Here is a 19,598-nt window from a genome sequence, read left to right on the forward strand (position 1 = left end):
TGACAGGATGATGCCGCCTCAATTTACAAAGACCAACTCTTCAGACTACAAAGGAAAATCACTCACATCAGTAGGGGATTTAACCAGAGAGATTTGAACCTAAACAGTACAGGTCAGTGTTTGGGGGTATTTTAGGAATAGTGCATCAGCCTCATATGATATCCCCTTGGAGCCTGAGAATGCATCAGAAACAGGATGCTTTAATGGCTGGAGTAGCACATTAGAAGACCCTGCCCAAAAGTCCTATTTCGCCATGGAGTTCAAAATGTACTCCACCAATGTTAGAGCTACTTATGGTAGACAACTGTAGTTAACCTTGCCACTTCCTTTTAGCATGACTTACTTCACAGAGATAACATGGTGTGAAAAGGAACTTACCATATATGCTTCTCTGAGCAACTAGAAGGAAAGGTACAATATAAATGGAATGAATGAAGCACTGTAGTGAGAGAGCTGGCGACTAACCACAAAAACCCGGAAAACAGCCTTGCCTGCCCCTTTGCCTACAAATCAGCTCAGCCTGCCGAAAACAGCTGCTTTCACAGAATGAGGATAGGCATTGATCAGGCTGACTCAATTACTGCAATGGTTATTTCAATGGTCGTTTACTTAGTTGTTTATCTTATGTTTTATGTATGTATTTGATGTAAATACTGCCTTTTTTCTTTTTTTCAGGACTCAAGGTGGCTTACATAATTATTCTCCCCCTGCTCTCATTCTCATCCCCATGACAACAACCCTGTGAGTTCGGCTGGCCTGAGAGTATTCGATGACTGGCCCTCCAGGCTGGCTCCGTGACTGAGTGGGGACAAGAACCCAGAGTGCCTGTGTCCCAGTTGCATGCCTTTAACCACTACACCGCACTGACATTCATTATACTTACAGTTATTCATGCTTATACTTATCTCAACATTTTTCCCCCTGTGAGGAACCCAAGACACATAAACCTCCTTCCTGCTTCCATTTTAGTTTCACAACAGACTTGTGAGGTAGATCAGGCTGATAGTCACTCAGTGAACTGCGTGGCTGAGTGGTGACTACAGTCCAGTTCTTCCAAGTCCCAGGCCAGCACTAGAACAGCTGCACTCCACTGGCTCTCAATAACAGGCCAAGATACACCCATTAGTATCAACATTGCTCCTGTGCCTGCTGAGCCGTGCTAGTCCGGGCAGGGAGGAGAGAGGAATTAAGCTGGAACTACCTCAATTTCTGTGGAGACTGCTGTAACACATCAGTGTGTGCGCTCAACTAAAACAGTGCCTCATGTTTTATCCTCTTGGAAAATTAAAATAAAATGATGAAGTGGAGAAATAGCAAGGGAGACAGTGTATGAGTAGTTTTAGGCTTTCATATAATTTTAATGAGAGGTTCCAGCTAACTTAAACAATATGCCAAGCTATGTTATGTTCCGAACCACAACCATTTACAGTTTAGTGCAAGCACCCATGGGGCAGAGCTAACATTTCAATACTCACTGAATAATTAGCCAGAACTGCCTTTTGATACAATTTAAGGGTATAAATGAATCCCTTAGAAAGAGACAATAGATTGTCAGCCTGTTTATGTCTGAGTACTCCTATTATTTTATTAATATTAGGAAACATATGTACTGCTCCTCCAAATAGAACAGAAGGTGATTTTATAGGAGAGGTTGGGTACATTTAAGAATGCATTAGGCAAATGTGTAGGGGGAAAGTAAAACACATATCTATATTTCCATCTTCCTTCATTCCCTGAAAAAATGAGCTTCCTTGTTATTAAGTTACAAAATGCACACAGACTAAGCACATTAGGAAATAGGTATTAGGAAATGGGCTGTTAGGAGCCATTAAGCGTAATCCATTTCTATTTGGATGATTCCTTTGTCGATATAAAATTAACTCTTATATCTGAACTCAGAACCACAGTGTTCTAGTGATACAATTCAAAGAGGTACTTCAGGCCCACACAGGACATGGTGTATGTTAAGGATCACAAGCTTGACTTCAAAAATGCTTGTGTTTGCCATGGTGAGGGGAGGAGTCCAGCTTGAGCAAAAGAACAAGTGGCTTCTGAGGCCGTACAATCAGTTGTGGCTACACATCTCTATGAACTTCCGAAAGTTATTTTCCTGTGTTCAGGAAGCCCTTCAGGACCTTGAGGGACTCTGGGCTGGGGGGATTTCTCCAGAACTACCTTCCCCATCATGCAACCCTGTGATTCATAGCAATGCTGTGCAATGTCAGCCTACCCCTGCCCGATGCCCTCCAGATGTTTTAGACTAGAGCTCCCAGAATGCCTGCACACTGACCAGGATGAATGGAGTTGAAGCCTGAAATACCTAGGGAGTGGATACCAAGTTGGAGAAGGCTATTTCAGGGATCTCGCCCTTTGAGGATCCAACCCTTTTGGAAGAGAATAGGCTGCTGTCAGTCCAGCTAAGTCTATCCCATATTCCCAAAATACACATGGACTTACTGGGAATAACTGAAGGAACTTGGGTGACAGCAGCAGAATCCCCACATAAGGTCCCCAGAAATGAGGTGGGAGGTTTTCCAGGACATAGAAGGAAGCTAGATTGATAAAGTTCCATTAAAACTAAGACTATACAGTGGATTAATAAAACTTTGTCCCGGAAGTCAAAGTGGAGAGGGACTGATGAGATGTCAGTGAGCCAAGAGCATCTGCATGTTCGTGCTTTAGGAAAAAAGGGGCAGCAGAGCCCTAGGGACACTGTGGTAAAGCAATGTGAGATAACCGACTTTCAGATTATCTAACAGTAGTGCTGTTAGTGTCTTTGGAAAATTTTAGTGAAAGCCATACACTTTACAAGTCAAACATTAAGACAAAATTGACATTCCCGTATGAAAGTTCAGAAGTCTGAAGAGAAGGTCAACCCATAACTGTATTGACATGAGCAGTACTGACTCTGATAGGTGAAGCCAGTACTTTATTTAGGAAATAACTTTGGATCTTTTCCAGTTCCTGAACTGATGGTAACAGACGATAGCTGCTAGTAATTCAAACACGTAATGCTCTAGATAGCTTCTGGCAACTAACCTTACAAGACAAAACAGAGATTGAGAAAGTGAGAAATATGGAAACTAACTGGTTTTCAGGGGATAGTCTGCAATCCTATAAACACTTATCTTGGCTTAAGGCCCACTGAGTTCAGTGAGGCTTACTTCTGAGTAGACATGCATATGTGTGGATGCTTGGATCTTGGCCAGGGACCCTTATTCAGTGACCAAAACACATAACATTTAAGATCAACATTAGGGTTATTTCATTCAGTTTGGTTTTATCTCCACAAAGCCAGAAACTTAGAAGCAAAGGCTGACAATCTTGTGTTTAGTAGCAACACTTAATAGTTGCTTACAATGCCATCTATGCACCCACACTTTTCCTTGACCTTTCAGGTCCAATCCAGAAGGGGAAGATTTTTTGATATTTGAATGGCAGTATTTTTAATCATTAATTTTATATTGATCTTATATCACCCAAGCTGTGCCTGCACACAAGCACGGTCTGACTATAAGCTACTGACGCTGTATGCACTCCCGAGGTTATCAGTGGCACTCATGACTCAGTCTGATGAAATATGCAAAGACATTTTCAGAAGCAAGAAGCCTCCTACATTTGTTCAGATGCCTGAGTAAACAGCATAATGCTTTGGCAGTGAATTATTTCTTCCACCAACATTTGTGACTATACCATTTATTCTCACTTATCAAGTGTTCTTATATTTAATATACCTTCACCGGCATCTATACTTCATTCTGGTGATGACTAGATGAACAACTTGACATGAGTTATACCACTTGTGTTTGTACTGGCATTTTAGGCAGTGCTTCACTAACAGTGTGATGTCCTGTAATCTCAATGGAGACGTAGGAAATCAGGTAAGCTTTTCCCACTGAGAGGAATAATGGGTGAGTGGGCAGGAAGAATTAGTAGTCTAGAGAATGAGAAGGCTTGGAGGACACATTGGCAGTCATAAGCAGCAGCTAAAATTGGAAATGAATTATTGGTGGTGCTTGATTTCTGGGGGGACATAAAGATGAGAAATACCAAAGGTCTGCAGTAGTTCACTGTAATGTAATGGTAAATTGTCAGTAGAGTTTACATCAGAAAAAGGACAAATAAAGGAAACAGCAATTATGACTGATAAGCTGTAGTTTAAACTGGAAATAAATTACTGGCAAACATAAACCCAAATGGAATTGCACCACAGGGAACACAAAGCAGGTTAAAATCTATATAAAAACGGAGCCTACAAGTATTATCTGGCCATTTTTTTCCCTTAACATGACAAAAATGAGGTGAGGTAAATGTTGGTAAGTGCACATAGAGCAATTAAAACTGCGACTTAACACAAGAGGAGGTATGCAGGGCTGGGAAACAGTAGCTATTTCTTTCAAGTTTCTACATCGGTAAAAAAAATAGAAAACAAAATTGACATTCTTAAAATAGTATTAAGAACAAAACGCAATCAATGATGACACAGTGCAGCAGAAAGATATGCCCATATAAGTCCACTGAAACCAGTATATGCCCAAGGATTGTAACTTGAGAGAGTATGAAAAAGATTTCCTGTGCTTAAGAAGCTTTCCATTGCTTTATAGAACATTAGGTCTGCTCTTTAAGGATCAAAAGATTTCCCCTGTTCCAGACTCTTATTATTTTTCTCATTTATGGCCTCCCAGTTCTACTCTTCTTGCATTCCAATGCTGCATGTGTATAGTGGGGATTAAATGCACTGAACTTAGTGAGACTTAACTTTTGACTAAACATGTCACTAATAATGAATTTGCTGCCCATTTTTGCTGCTGCACAGTTTCATTTATTCATTTTCCATATGCTTCTTCACCAGAGCAGTTGTTTAGTGAGTTAGAACTGGAGGAACCATTTTGGTAAAGAGAAGGCTACCAGGAAGCGGTTTCATTATATGGAACAACTACCTTTACAACCATGCACTGGAAGTAACAAATCTGCAAAAGGATCAGGTGTAACTTGTGCTTGTGAATAGGGAAAAACCTTGTGACCTTTGTGTTGGATACCAACAGAGGACTCCCTACTAGCAAAAAATCCCTGGTGATGGCCCTCATCCTTAGCATTGCATCCTCTTGCTCTGGACCATCATTATCCCTGAAGCTTCTTGCTCTGGCCCAGTCAAGGGTAGTGGTGAGGACCAGAAGCTACTGCTTATTTGCTACTTATAATTACCTATCAAGAGAGCTTATAACAGAAGCGAGAGAGAGAGAGAGAGAGGGAGAGAGAGAGAGAGAGAGAGAGAGAGAAGCAGGATCTGGTTCCAGTGACTGTGAGAAAGTTGACTTAATGATGAAGGGGACCATTAAAGGTGAATTGTCCCAGGGCCCTCAAAAGACTTCAATTTGTATAACTCAGAAATAAGCTCCAACAAATTCAATAGAGTTAACACCCAGGTAAGTGTGCAAGATCTGACTGCTTGAGATGAGAGACTGGGGAAGGCTGATCATATGAACAAGGGGCCACCTAGTCTAGAATGCTGTTCACTCGGAGACCAACCAGCTGTCCATGGGGATCCACAGTCAAGGCATGAGTGCAACAACACCCTCCTCCCAACTCTCCCAGCAGTTAGTATACATGGCCAGGCTGCCTTTTAACCTGGAGGTAGAATATGGCCTTCAAAATTAGTAGCCATGCATCTTCCCTGAATCTGTCCTTTGGAATCTGCACAAATTAGTGACCATCATTACATCTGGTGGAACTTAATGGTTCAGTGTCTCTCTGTCCTGAATCTCTCACCAATCAGCTTCATGGGATAACATCAGATACTAGTTCTTGAGGGAGGGAGGGAGGGAGGGAGAGAACAATCCTCTCCATCAACTTTCTCCATGCCCTGCAACATTTTGTACATGCCTATCATGTCCCCTTTTAACTTGTTGCTTCCTAAGGTTAAAGAAGAAAATGCAGCTGTTGTACCTGTCCTCATAGTGGAGTTACTCCAGCCCCTTGATTATTTAAATTGCTCTTTTCTGCAGTTTTACCAAGTCTACAATATCCTTTGTTAGTTGTAGTGATGAAAAATGTAGCCAGTATTCCAAGAGCATTGGCACCATAGATTTGTATAAGAGCAGTATACTGTATTTTCCAAGCCCTACTGGAAGAATGGGGGGTTCATTAAGTTCAACAGAAAGCACAGTCAAATTTCTCAGTATCTAAAAGTCAAAATAATTTCTTGAAAACATGCCAAACCCTCATGGCCTTCGGCTTGCTAAGAAAAGCACCAGAGATAATTGCCTTGAAGTTGCCTTCTCCAATCCTTCTGTAGAAAAGCCTTTCCAATGGGAATGAAGCTATTTACCTTTCAGAGCAGCTTCATTTTCTGCAAAAGAGGGAGGGAGCCTGAGCACATTCTGAAAGACTCTGCAATAGCAGAAGAGAAATTTATAAAATCCAGGGCAGTAGGTGTTGCTTTTTGTTCTCAGCCTTGGGGGAGAAATTGATGAAATGCTTAGCTGGTCACCTCTGGAGGCCCAAGGGCCACCTCTGGCACATTCAGGGAACTGATAGGCCACGGAGAAGAGAAGTGTTTATTAATAATCTGAATACAGACTTCATTGTTCAATCGACTGTATATCTCATTTGATACAGGTGAAGACATTTATGTCTTCTTAACTATCCTTGAACCTGAACTAGGGTGCCTTGACTGAACTCCCTCCCCCATGCCCAGGTTATAACATATGCTATTAGCAGTTTTATTTTCTATTCCTTTCCTAATTATGCCTTTTTCTCAGCAGTTGCATACTGGACAACACTTTCATGGATCTGCCCTCCACAAGCCCAAGATCTCTCTCTTGGTCAGTCACAGCTAGCTCAGACTCCATCAGATTATACTTCATTTATTTAGTTATTTGCTTCAAGAGCCAGTGTGGTGTAGTGGTTAAGAGCACGGGACTGGGACTCAGACGATCTGGGTTCTAGTCCCCGCTCAGCCATGGAGCCAACTGGGTGACTTTGGGCCAGTCACAAACTCTCAGCCCAACCTACCTCACAGGGTTCTTGTTGTGGGGATAAGATGGAGGAGAATGATGTAAGCTGCCTTGAGCCCTTTGTAGGAAAAAGGCAGGATATAAATCAGAAATAAAAAAAAAAAGATAATTGCTGTATACTTTCTTACACTGAACAACTTCCATATAGCCTGAAGTGCCTGATCCTGCATAATCTTGGAAGCTAAGCAGCATTGGTTGAAATCTGGTTGGGTGACTTAAATGTTGTGAACTGCCCGGGCAGCTTTAGCTACGAGCAGTATAGAAATGAAATAACAATGACAACAACAGCAACAACAGCATTTGCCATTTCCACGTCTGTTCTCCCACCCTGGGGAAATTCCATTGTAGCTTCTATCATTCCACGGTGATTGTGTCTCAGAGGGACAAAACTCTTGTTAAAGTGCAGAATAAGAGTGAAAAGTTCACATCATAATCCCAGCTTTGTGTGAGCAATACTTTAAAGTATCCATCTTCTTTTTGAACTCTTTTGTCAAACTTGCATCTCTCAGTAGTCTCACTTTTTAATGTTCCGTACTTTTGCGATGTTCTGCAAACTTGTGTAGCACAATCACATAGTCCACCCCCTCTCCTTCTACTTTGAGTACCTGCTATTAAACAAACCTATAGTCTCATTTCCAGCTTTGCTCAACAATGTTGCTGTTTTCTCCTCATATTCCTTTTCTGAATTATCTGTTTCTTGCATATATTTCTCAAAATCCTGTTTAGATCTTCCCGCCCCCACCCCCAAGAATCATCAGCTTTACTTGACAGTTTTAGCTCACAGGAGATTGTTAAATGCTTCATCTCTTCAGCAATTTCTAGTTTTTGCATACCACTTTTGACACAATGTACTGTTTTGTCTATGAAGAAAGTGTATTTGAAACAATGTTCTTTATTTAACTATTTAACTAGCGTATATTCCAGTTAGTATGCTGCATGAAACTCTGAAACTGGGTTCTCACTCTTTATCATCTTAACCAGTCACTGCATTTCTCCTTACCATGAACAGCTTTTACTCATGATTGGAATGGGTAGTCCTAGGAAAGGATCAGAAGGAACACAGCTGAGTTAAAACCCGCAAGCGTGATGATTGCCAGTTGCCACAAATGTTTGAGTTTGCACGGGACACACAATTACCCATCACTTGCCCCAATACTTCCATAATATTTCTATATTTGGAAAATATTAATTTCCTCTGTCTCTATCTGTTTTAATGCATATGTTTATGCTATACCATTTGGGAGCAGTTCACCAGTCCATGAGTGAGGGGGTGGTAAAATAACCAAGCCATTGTTCACTTTTGTAGTATGTGAACATATGAGTCTTAAGAACAAAAAGCAAGTATGTATAAATCAAGTTAAAATAAGTATGCGTATCTTGGACTTTTCTGGTCAGCCAAACTAATTCCCCCCATTTTGGAAGAAGCTGCACCCCTCATTTTACTGAAGCACAGTACATAATTCTGCACTCTTTGGGCCATACCTCCAACCAAGGTGCTTATCGTTATATGTGTCCCCCATAGGTATGTTCACATGGGTGCAGAGAGCAGGATGCATGGTCATAGCTGGCATCTCTGCGAATGCGTACAAGACTTGTGCTGCATCTGTTCTGCACTTTGAGAAGTTAAAGGGAGAAGTCTGCACCATCAAGTACAGTGATTCTGTGATGAAAGCAAAGACTGAAAAATACCTTTTTAAAGCCATCCAAGTTTTTTCCCCAAAGTGAAACACAGGGTTGGTGACTTATCAAGGCCAAATATCAGAAAATTTGCCCCTGAAATATATTTGGAGATTATGGAATGCAGAGGAACAGGTCAAGTTTTACCTAGGCTGAAATAGCCTATCATTTGATACTGTGAAGCCTGCCAGGAAAGCAAAGCAGAGTGCTTGTGCAGCAGGAGGAAGGTCACAGCTCTTGTCATAAGGCATTCCTACAGGCCCCTGATCTGTCAATTCCATGTCCCTGAAGGGAGCTGCCAGAGCAGGTGGGAGAAGCAGCATGCAGTTCTTCCCGCAGCTTCAAATTGTATCAGCTGCACACCTATGCATGTTGCACTATGAAGCAGATGTTCAGGATATCCTCCACCTAGTGACTGAAGGTAGTACTTCAGGCATTAAACACAGATATTTCAATTAACTATACTAATTTAGAGTATTATACTCTAAAACCCAAATGACCACAGGTGCAAATCCCTATGACCCTATTAGCATTTTTAAATTATTATTTTGCCAAATTTCAAGTATCTAAGTTTCATATTCTTGGAACTATGATGCAACTTTCCACGTATATTATTAAAGTTGTAATCTCAAGTTCAGCAGGTTTTTTATGTCTGGAGGGGTGGACATAGTGCTGGGTCTGGATCTCATTAAAGCGGACACAAAACTATTCTGGCTAGCTATTTAGTTCACTGTGACTCCAGCGGCTAGAAAATCCCTCCCAGCCTCCAATTCATTTGTAAACCATGCTTTCTGCAGAAGTTGTAGGCTAATGTCTTCAGCTCTGAGAAACCCAGTGAGGTAGCTAACAATGTGAGATATGTGCCTAGAGGTGACAAGGTGTAACATATGGGGATAAAGAAAAAGACAAGGCCATATTTTCCGGCTCACAATCAAGAAGTCTGTGTTTATCTGAATTTTTACTCCCAATTCAGATGGAAATTTGGTTGTATAAGATACCTTCATTCCATTATAGTTCTAAGCCTTTCCAATTCTACCTTTATTTCTAAGATAAGCCTTCTGGGGTAGGCAGAAAGCAGACAGAAATAAAAGAAAGCTGCAGTGAATAAATGCAGTCTGAAAAGCAACTGTAATAAAGAAAGGAGAAAATATTGTCCCCCTCCCTCATACGAATCATGTTAAAACTGCTACCTTGAAAACAGACGGCATTCTATTCCATTGTGCAATACACGGTTTTGAAGATTTGCTGCACCAGCTGTCTGAAAGCCAACAAGCAGAATGAAAATGTGTGCTGTTACACATTTGCTTCCCCCACCTCCATTTCAATTCTGAGTTATGTTACCTTCTCTTCTAAATTCAGTTAGTGTGAATCTGTTCATCGGTACATAGGATGGAATCCTGCCAATCTTAGTATATAAATTAATTAAGTAAAGGTATGAGAAAATGTCTCAATGAACTGGAGGTTTCCTTGCTGGGGAGGGAGGGGTGTCTCTACTTTCATCTTGCTTCACTCTCAGGGCTGCCATTCGTTCCCTTTCTTCATTGGCTTCTGCTTTCCGCTGGTTTCCCACCTGTCCAGTCCTCCCCCACTCCTCTTGGCTCAGCCTCATCTGAGTCTGAAGGGTCTTTAAGGAGGCAGTGAAAATAACAGCCGGGACAGAAGCAGGACCAATGCCCAACAACTGGAGTTCAACCCTCCGCTGCACACGGTAGTTCTCCTGGAAGTGCCCCAGTGTCCCCCAGCAGTCCTCGCAAGTTGACGCTTTTCTCCAGGGAGAATAGCAACTTTGGGGTGGAGATTTTCATTTCCACTGCAGCATATCAGGAGGCAGCAAAACTGTTAGAGTTGGATGGAACATTAGAGTTAAATGGAAGTAATTTGATTTTTAAAGAGAAAAAATGAGTCACAATCAAGATATTATCATCATGTCCAGTTTGGCTCAGTCAGAGGCAGACATAAAGCGAGCAGCAATGCATGACAGGTCTGCTGGCTAATTTCCAGGAAACTACATATATCTGTTGGTTGCTAGATCAGCGCCATCTGAGAGCCCAACAGGACCCTTATTTCAGTGAGTCTGCCTTCCCACTGCTGTTGTATCCTAACTACTGTTGTTCCTCATCTTCTTTATCACCATTGCTACCACTCTCGTAATTATTTGTTAAGTATTATATTTCTATCTCACCTTTTCTTGTCTGAAGGCAGTTTACACAATTCTCTTCCACCTGTCAATCTTGTCCACAGAACAAGAACCTTCTGAGGTAGATTGGGCTGAGAGGCTATGACTAGCCTGAAGTGACCCCCTGAGCTACTTGATTGTGTTGGGACTAGAACCTGGATTTCCAAGTCCCAGTCCAGCCCTCTTAACTAGCACACTACACTGGCTGTCTACATTTCTGCCGGTCAAGCAAGGAAGAAGCCCATGGGGCATAATACTCTTCTTTCTCACAACCCAGTTGACTGGGCAAGAAGCAGGAGACAGGCCAATAAGAAAGTTGCAGTGGCGAAGCAGAGGAGCCCCTCCAGGGGTCTCTTATCAGGGGCCTCTGCTGGGAAGTGGGCCCTTGCTCCTGCTGGGATTCTTGCATAGAATTCACCTCAGAGTAGTGAATTTTGGGGACAGGACAACATGCACTGTTGTGTAGCTTAGTTATTCTGCTGGAGTGTGGCTAAATAAACCAGCTTAGAACTCTGCCTCATACAGAATCAGGTAAGGACATTGGCCCATATGGCGCAGTACTGTTGACACTGACTGGCAGAAGCAATCCAGGGTTTCATCAGGAAACCTAGATTGTCTTGGAGATACCAGAGATTGAACTGGGGGTCTCGCAGAAACTAAGATTACTTCTTTGAGACAGTTTTATTTTCAAAGGTTGGGTTTGTCATTGTTCCTCTGAATCACCTTATGCTTAAATATTGAATCTATTACTGAAACTATAAATATTGAAGTTGTAGACTGATGAACAACATCCCTGGCTTTCCAAACAGAAACCTGAGCTTTTCAGTATACTTTTTCAGCATACCATCACTTGGCCAAAAGGATAATGCTTTCCTTTCCTCACAGCATCCCTCAAGTCTCTGTACTGCTGCAGTATTCCTTTCAATCCTTAACCTGGTCACCATTTGCTCTATGTGGTTCTGTCAGCTTTCTTTCACTCGTTACATTTTCATAGGGCCACTTAGAGCAGGAAGGTGCTTGATCTGCAGGCATGGAAGACTTAAGGCAGAAGAAAGGAAAGAGTTCATCACCTCCTTTACTAAATGAAAGCAGCCAATAGGAAGTGTGTGCTGGGAATAAGTAGAAAATGCCAGAACTTTCTTCAGTAATCACTCCTGGCACCGCATCCTTTACCATGTCTGCAAGTGACACAGTTGTCACACAGCTAAAGGGCTGGCAGGAAAGCCTTTTCAGCATCCAGAATTTAAATTGTTGATTCTCCTGAAGGACAGATGTCACAAAGAGAGGAGGAAGAGAAGCATTTATCACAAATCATTTGTAAATACATTTTATTATTATTAAAAACCATTTCCTATTCCTTAATAAGGGCATGTTTTGCAAAGATTTCTTTTCAGAGCTGACAGAACTGTGAAGCTACCTGGAAATACTGAGAAAAGATAATAGGAAAAACTAAGAACATATCAGGTTGTCACATTCTCTGTGATGCCATTATAGAAATTGTAGATTATCTTGAGGAGAGAGTCAAAAGTACTGATATGAAAATTATTTTTGCCTATACCTCTAGTGAATTAAGTGCTGTCCACTGCAGTTCTAAGATACCACTGGGTACAAAAATAGAAATAACATGGGGAGTAATAAGTCCTCTTGTACTGTTGGGATATTCTACATAGAGCTTTGCTGTTTGGAAGGAGAGAGGCTTTTCTGATATAAAAAGGAAGAGACAGTGAATGGGGATGTTGGGCATTAATGTTTCCCATCCCAAAGGCCGAGTGAAAAATGCACAAAGAGCAAATGGGGACAGCATGCGTTTCCCTGGGTGTAGGGCACAGACTTTAATGGGGAGTAATTGGTAGCAATTGATATTGCTCTCAGGGTGGTTTCCCAAGTGATTTCTGTACTGTGACCTGCCACTGTAGAGCTCCCAAAGCCAGCTGAATATCTAAAGTCATGTAGACAAAGCATGTATAAACTCTGGAAGCTTCAGAATGGAAGGCGAGATCATTCCTGTCCTGTCAGAAAGGAAGGCACTTCCTGACAGTCAGGACCCCGAGGATGTGGAATGGGCTTTTGGGCCAGTTTTGGGCCCCTCATTACAGAAAGGATATAGCCTGGTTGGAGTCAGTGCACCGTAGGGCCACAAGGTTGGTGGCCGGTTTGCAGGGGATGGGGTATGAGGCATATGGGTCTCTTCAGCCTGGAGAAGAGGAGACTCAGAGGGGATATGTTGGCGACATACAGGTATGTGAGGGGGTGTCACATGGAGATGGGTAGAGACCTGTTCTCCCCTGCAGAGGAAGGCAGGACGCGCTCCAACGGAACAAAGCTCAGGGAGCCAAGGTTTCGTTTGGATGCCAGGAAGCACTTCATGACAGTCAGGACCCCGAGGGTGTGGAATGGGCTTCCACAAGAAGTCGTTGAGGCCCCATCAGTGCGGGTGTTCAAGGATAGGCTGGACGTCCACATGGTGGGCATGTCGTGAGCGGAGCCGGCTGGTGCCGGAGGTCAGACTACGTGGCCCGGGAGATCCCTTCTGACTCGCTCTGTTTTCTATGTTTCTATGTTTTCTAAGGCCAGTGTACTTTCATATTCTGGCTTGCCCTGTGAGACCAAGCCTGTGCTGATTCATCTTTTTCTGGCAAAATGGAATTTTGGAGTCAAGATGCTAGGAAAACATTCACAAAAGGTGTCAGCACTTCTATCTTTGTGCGGGGTTGAAGTGATGTCAAGAATGGTGATTGAGAGAATAAGATTGAATAAACCTCATGCCCACCCATCTGCATGTGGCTGGCTGAATCCCACACAGGATCATGTATAAAGGTAGACAATTGCAAAATCGGTTTTTGAGAACCTGTTCCCCACTATTATTGATCTTGCAGCCATTAGTGTAATAATGAAGTTTTTACGTGTGTGTGTCCATGGGTACAATCCAGCTGAGATATTTTAGGGAAACTGGAGCCAAGCATGAGTTCCCAGTCTAAATTTCTTTTTAAGGATAAAAGGATAAAATATAGCAGACTGGCAATCTTACATATTATCCTGAACTTCCTGGAGAAAAGGTGAGCAAAATATAATCAAATCAGTAACAAAGACAGAGCATTGCTTGACCTGATGTGGAGAGCTCTGGCATTATTTATTTATTTATTTATTTTTCGATTTATATCCTGCCTTTTTTCTACAAAGGGCTCAAGACAGTTTACATCATTCTCCTCCTCCATCTTATGCCCACAACAACAACCCTGTGAGGTAGGTTGGGCTGAGAGTCTGTGACTGGCCCAAAGTCACCCAGTTGGCTCCATGGCTGAGCGGGGACTAGAACCCAGATTGCCTGAGTCCCAGTCCCAATCTCTTAACCACTACACCACACTGGCTAACATTAGAGCTTCCAAGCTATCCAAATCCCTGTTGCGCTCAAGCCAGCATGGCAAATCTGAGGAAGCAACACTGAAATCTGTTCCTTCTAGATCTGAGAAAACATTTTACCCAACTGAGGGGAAGGCTAATTAATCATCCCAACTCCAGGATGGGCATAATTGCTTTCCTGTGTTGGGAGCTTGCTTGGGGACCAGGAAGGGTCTAGAACAGGCAGATATAAGTCATTGCCCAATCCACCCACGCATGGCATTCCCCCAATGTACCCATCTGACCTTTCTCTGACCTACAAGAGAAAGAGCTGAACAGTCCTATAGCCCATGTGAAGTCCTTCCAGTGGCCTTGGATTGCAACCCTAAGTACTTTTACATCACACTGATTTCACATGCATGCCTGTTCCCTCCATGGAAATCAATGGAGTGTTGAAGTACGTTATTAGTGGATTACAATGTCTTTATTTTGAAAATATATTATTTTGAAAATATATTAAGCCGAAACAAGAATAAAGCTGGTATGACTCATTTCTGTACAATAGCAACATTCATTCCAGCACAATTCAATCTACTTCCCTGTACCTTCTGTTCCTAGTGTTTTTATTAAAATTAGAACTTTGAAAAGTCTGCTCTGTTTTCATGGCTATATTGGATAAAAATAAGTGCAGAATGAGTCAATGAAATAAATACGTATATAGCCAGCAGGAGGAGGAGGAGGAGGCACTTGTAATTAATAGAGTTGTGGGGCCACATGTATTTAGAAACAGTGAAGAAAGACAGACAGACAGACAGACAGACAGACAGACGTGATCCATGTGTTTTTCTTTCTTTTCTAAATCCCTCAACTGCCATCCCAGTATGGGTTTTTATGAGTAAAGCTGCACCAGAGTCCCAATTATGTACTACCTGCTGCTGCGTGGATTAACAGAAAACACTTTGCAGAGGAAATTGCTTCCTAATTACTACCAAAATTTCAAGTAATCAGAACATCTTTAATCTTTCAGAAGGGTAAATGATTCCTCTATGCTTCCATTCACCCCCCACATCCTCCTGCACTGGCACCCAAATAACACAGACAACAGAAACCATAAACAAAAATACATAGATGAAAGATACATAGATATATAGAGACATGTGCTTTTCAGAGGGCATTAAAAGCAACTCTAGATTGTGGCCAAATATGTTTGCATAACTAGCACATTACTGTGCATGAGGTATATTCCCCCCCCACACAGTTTTGTGTGCAGGAGGAGACCGCTGTGAAACTGCGTAACTATTCTCTGTCTGCCTCACTTTGCCTGCTAGATCTCCATTGGATTCAAGCAGTAATGCAGGCCAAGTGGGTGCAACCTTTTTTGCTAGAGGAAACAGCAATTCTTGGTTTTATGCAATATAGAAAGGGAATGGGGCAACATTGCCTCTTTTCATTAGCTATAAATCGAGTAGCTTAACTCAGCACAGATTTAGCTGCTGTCTACTTTGCATTTGCAGTTCCTGACAGAGTGGCTTAGAAAGTAGAAAGGGGCTATTCCGTAAGTTCTTCAAAGCCCAAAACAGGTGCTTAACAGCAGCAGCTTACTTTATTTTATTTAGTGCTTTGAAGTTAGAAAGTGCTACCTCCTACTGAATCTTCTTGCTGCCTTGATCATCTTGGTGATTAGCTTCATACTGTACATGCTGGAGAGCAGTGCGTTTACTAGTAAGCAGGGGAGATGGAGGGCAGTGGGGCTCCTTATTCCTTACAACTTTTATTATGAACTGTTATAGGTAATATCCCTGCTGATGAACTCCATCCCTGACATGGAGCATCAAGGATAAAGCACCTATAAAGCTCCAAAGGTTGAAATGAATAAACAGCCCCGATGGCATAGGAGTCACATACTTTCCCTGGCATCATCTTTGCCAGGTGAAGCTTTTTGGCACACTAAATCTTCTCATTCCTATCATGACAGCATATTAGTGAATGCAGAAATTTCTCTGGTGGATTACTTATGCTGAGGACTAGACAGGATTAGCACATCCTTGTAGGAAAGTTTTGATGGACCTCTCAGCAGCTCCTGAAGCCACTGCCCATGGTATTTCCCTAGATTTCCTGGCTGAGAGGAAGCCTGGCAGCATCACTTTCAATGTCCCCAGTCCCTGCTAGAGTTTTCCCTTGCCATATGAAATACCATGGGTTCCAAATATCCCTTGGGTTCCACAGGCTTCTAACTTGCCATAGGAAGTAAGGAAGCCAGCTTTTACTGAGGTAGACCATCTTACTCAGTACTGTTGACACTGACAGTATTGTCCCCCCTTCTTGGCCCCTCAAGATGCACACCTTAACATAGAGAGGGTGTCAGGAAGTGTCAGTGGAGCCAAAAACACTGGTACCAGGAGGCCAGGCTCTCTCATTAGTCTGGTTTCCTAGCGAGATCACCCAAAGGAGGATGGTCAAAGCTGAGACACCAGTCACCCTCTAAAGAAATAATGATCTCATCAGCAGAAGAGAACAAATATCTTCTCATTCCTGGGCAGCAGCAGCTGAAGGTGATATCGGTAGAGGAATAGACATTGTAAATAATGCTTAAGCTAACTGTTTTTAGTGCTGTGCAAAGGCAGGCAATGGCGAACCACCTCTGTACATTTCTTATCTTGAAAACCCTGTGAAAAAACAATCCAAAATGAAACAAGAGATAAGACCAGAAGATGAAGCTCCTACATAGGAAGGCATTCACTCTGCTACTGGAGAAGTTCAAAGGAGAGGTAAGAATAGTGCTGTCACTATTGATGCAATTACATCAACACCAGAAGCAAGTCTAGAAGCTAACATGAAGAGAGGCGAAAGGATAGACTTGTGCTGCTCAACACATACAAATGGAACACAGAATGTGAGAAGGATGAATCAAGGCAGGCTGGAAACTGTAAAGCAAGAAATAGAATGTTAAACAGTGCAGTACTTGATGTGAATGAAATGAAGTGGACTGGAATCAGGCATTTCTAGTAAGCCAAACACAATGTGTTCATTCAAGTCTACACTACACCAAAGTAGCAGAAATTGTAACTTTTTTTGAGAGGAACTTGACAATACATCAAAACAAGACATTTGGATAAGAATATGCAAAACTATGGAATGCAAAAGGAGAAAACAAAGCAGAATCATATGTTGCAGGATAATTGGGCTTAAGGTCAGAAACAAAGCAAGAGAACTATTTCGGGAAGCCAACAAACTGTTATTGAACTATGTGTTTTAGGGAACTGATTAAATCATTGTACAAATGGACCTTATCAGATTTCAGTATATAAACTTCTATATATGCAATTGGAAATAAGAGACGGAAAAACTGTATTTTTATTGTCAAAACAAGACCAGGAAAGTGTGGTAGTAACCATGAACTACTCGGAGTAAAGGTAAAAATGATCACTGACAGACGCATAGTGTAAAAATACAATTTAAATAACATTCTGAAGGAATTTGCAGTCCACACAAAGAAAAGATTTGCATTACTGTACTCAATTGACCATGAATCAGAAGAACGATGGGCTGAAACCAGATGCATTATTAGGAAAGACCGCACAAATAAAATTCAAGTAGCAAAAGGGGAAAAAATGGCCTAGATGGATGGCAGAAGAAACACTTGCAATTGCTAACGGCAGATAAGAAGCAAAGAAAAGGAGACAGAAACAGGGTGAGAATCCTGAATGCAATTTTTCAGCAACTAGTACATGCAAAGCAAAAGAACAATAACAAAAATTGAAGAGGCACGAAAGAGGAAAAACAAGAGAGCACCAGAAGATTAAGAAATTAAGGGGAAATTCAGTTCTAGAATCCTATAACTAGGAATGCTCTAAGACAAACAAGGAAACATACTATCCGACCAGCTTAAGATGAACAAAAGATGGAAATGATATGTAGAACTATACAAAAGAGATAAATAGATGGCAAGCCTCTTTGAGTAGGAATCATATGAAGACAAGGCTGCAATATTAGAAAGTGAAGTGAAAACTGATCTTAAAGCATCTGGAAATAATAAAGTACCCAGGGAGAATTGGGTCCCAATAGAAATATTACAAGCTGTAGTCTAATTTAGTCAATTTAGTCCAAATCGTAACAAGAATATGCCAAAAAAGACGGAAAGCAAAAGACTGACCCAGAAAGTAGAAACATACCGTTTTTTCAGTTTGCCTGAAAAAAAAAAAGAATATTTGCATTATCCAGAGCTGTTACAGTGCAGGAACACAAACGGAATGTGGATGGTAAGGATATGCTAGAAGACTCCCTTTCATTGTTCAACCTATTCCGCCAGCGATGGATGCAAGCAACAAACGGGCCAACAAACAGGAGAATCGTTCCATTCATAGCGTAAGGCTCTGATGCAGTAGAAGGAAATGAAGGACAAGGATAAATGCTTATTCTAGGAAGCTCACCCTGCTCATCTGGATTGGACCCATCATACCAAGGAAAAGTATGTGTTAAAGTATAGTGAATTGTAAGCAAGTACTATTTGTGATACTCAGCAACAGCAAAATTGATCAGGGACATACCTATCAAAGCCTTTTCTTCTAATTTACTGGCTTTTTAATAATGTGAAACAGCTCGATTCTCATAGCTTATTTCTCAACTTATTGGGCAGTTTAAAAAATTGAAGATAGATAGATAGGAATGAATGGAGGACTCTATCTAACAGTCCGTCCTCCCCTTACCTGCCCATGTGATACCCTGACATCCTTATAAAGATTGGTAAATTGCAACTCTGTTACTGCCACATCAGCAAGCAAGCAAGCTCTCCATTCAGCTGCATAATGAAAGTATCCATCAAAGTCTCAGATTCTCAGTATGAAAATTAATAATACATCAGTCAGTCAATCAGTCAGTCAGTCAGTCAGTCAATCAGTGCCCTATTTTTTAAGTTATAAAATTATTTTTGAAGTGATTGCTTGCATGATATGTATATCTGTAATATGCATAAGGAGACATGGTCTCATACACACTCTTGAATCCACAAGGCTTGGGAGAGAGGGAAGGTTTATTTGGATTATGTGTACTTTATATTTGCAGACATGGTTATATTCAGAGTCTTTAATCTGTTGATGAAACATTCAAGAAATAAGAACTGGGTGAATTTCTCTGAACCAATGCTTTCCAGATGCCCTAAGCAACATCAAACATCCTGATAATCATAGGTATTTCCTGATACACCTGGGAATTCTAAGGGTGACCTAGGTGACATTCCTAATAAAGAATTCTCTTCATTGTACCAGACTATCTTTCCTATTATTCCTGGGGCAGGGGGAAAGACATGCCAGTGGTTTAGACTAATATGCATAATATCACAGATATGCAGGAACAAATGCTTCTGTTCCACCACTGTTTTTAAAAGGTCTGTG

Source organism: Varanus komodoensis, unplaced genomic scaffold (assembly GCF_004798865.1).
Source record: "Varanus komodoensis strain SLA01 unplaced genomic scaffold, ASM479886v1 scaffold31, whole genome shotgun sequence".
In the NCBI taxonomy this organism is placed as follows: domain Eukaryota; kingdom Metazoa; phylum Chordata; class Lepidosauria; order Squamata; family Varanidae; genus Varanus; species Varanus komodoensis.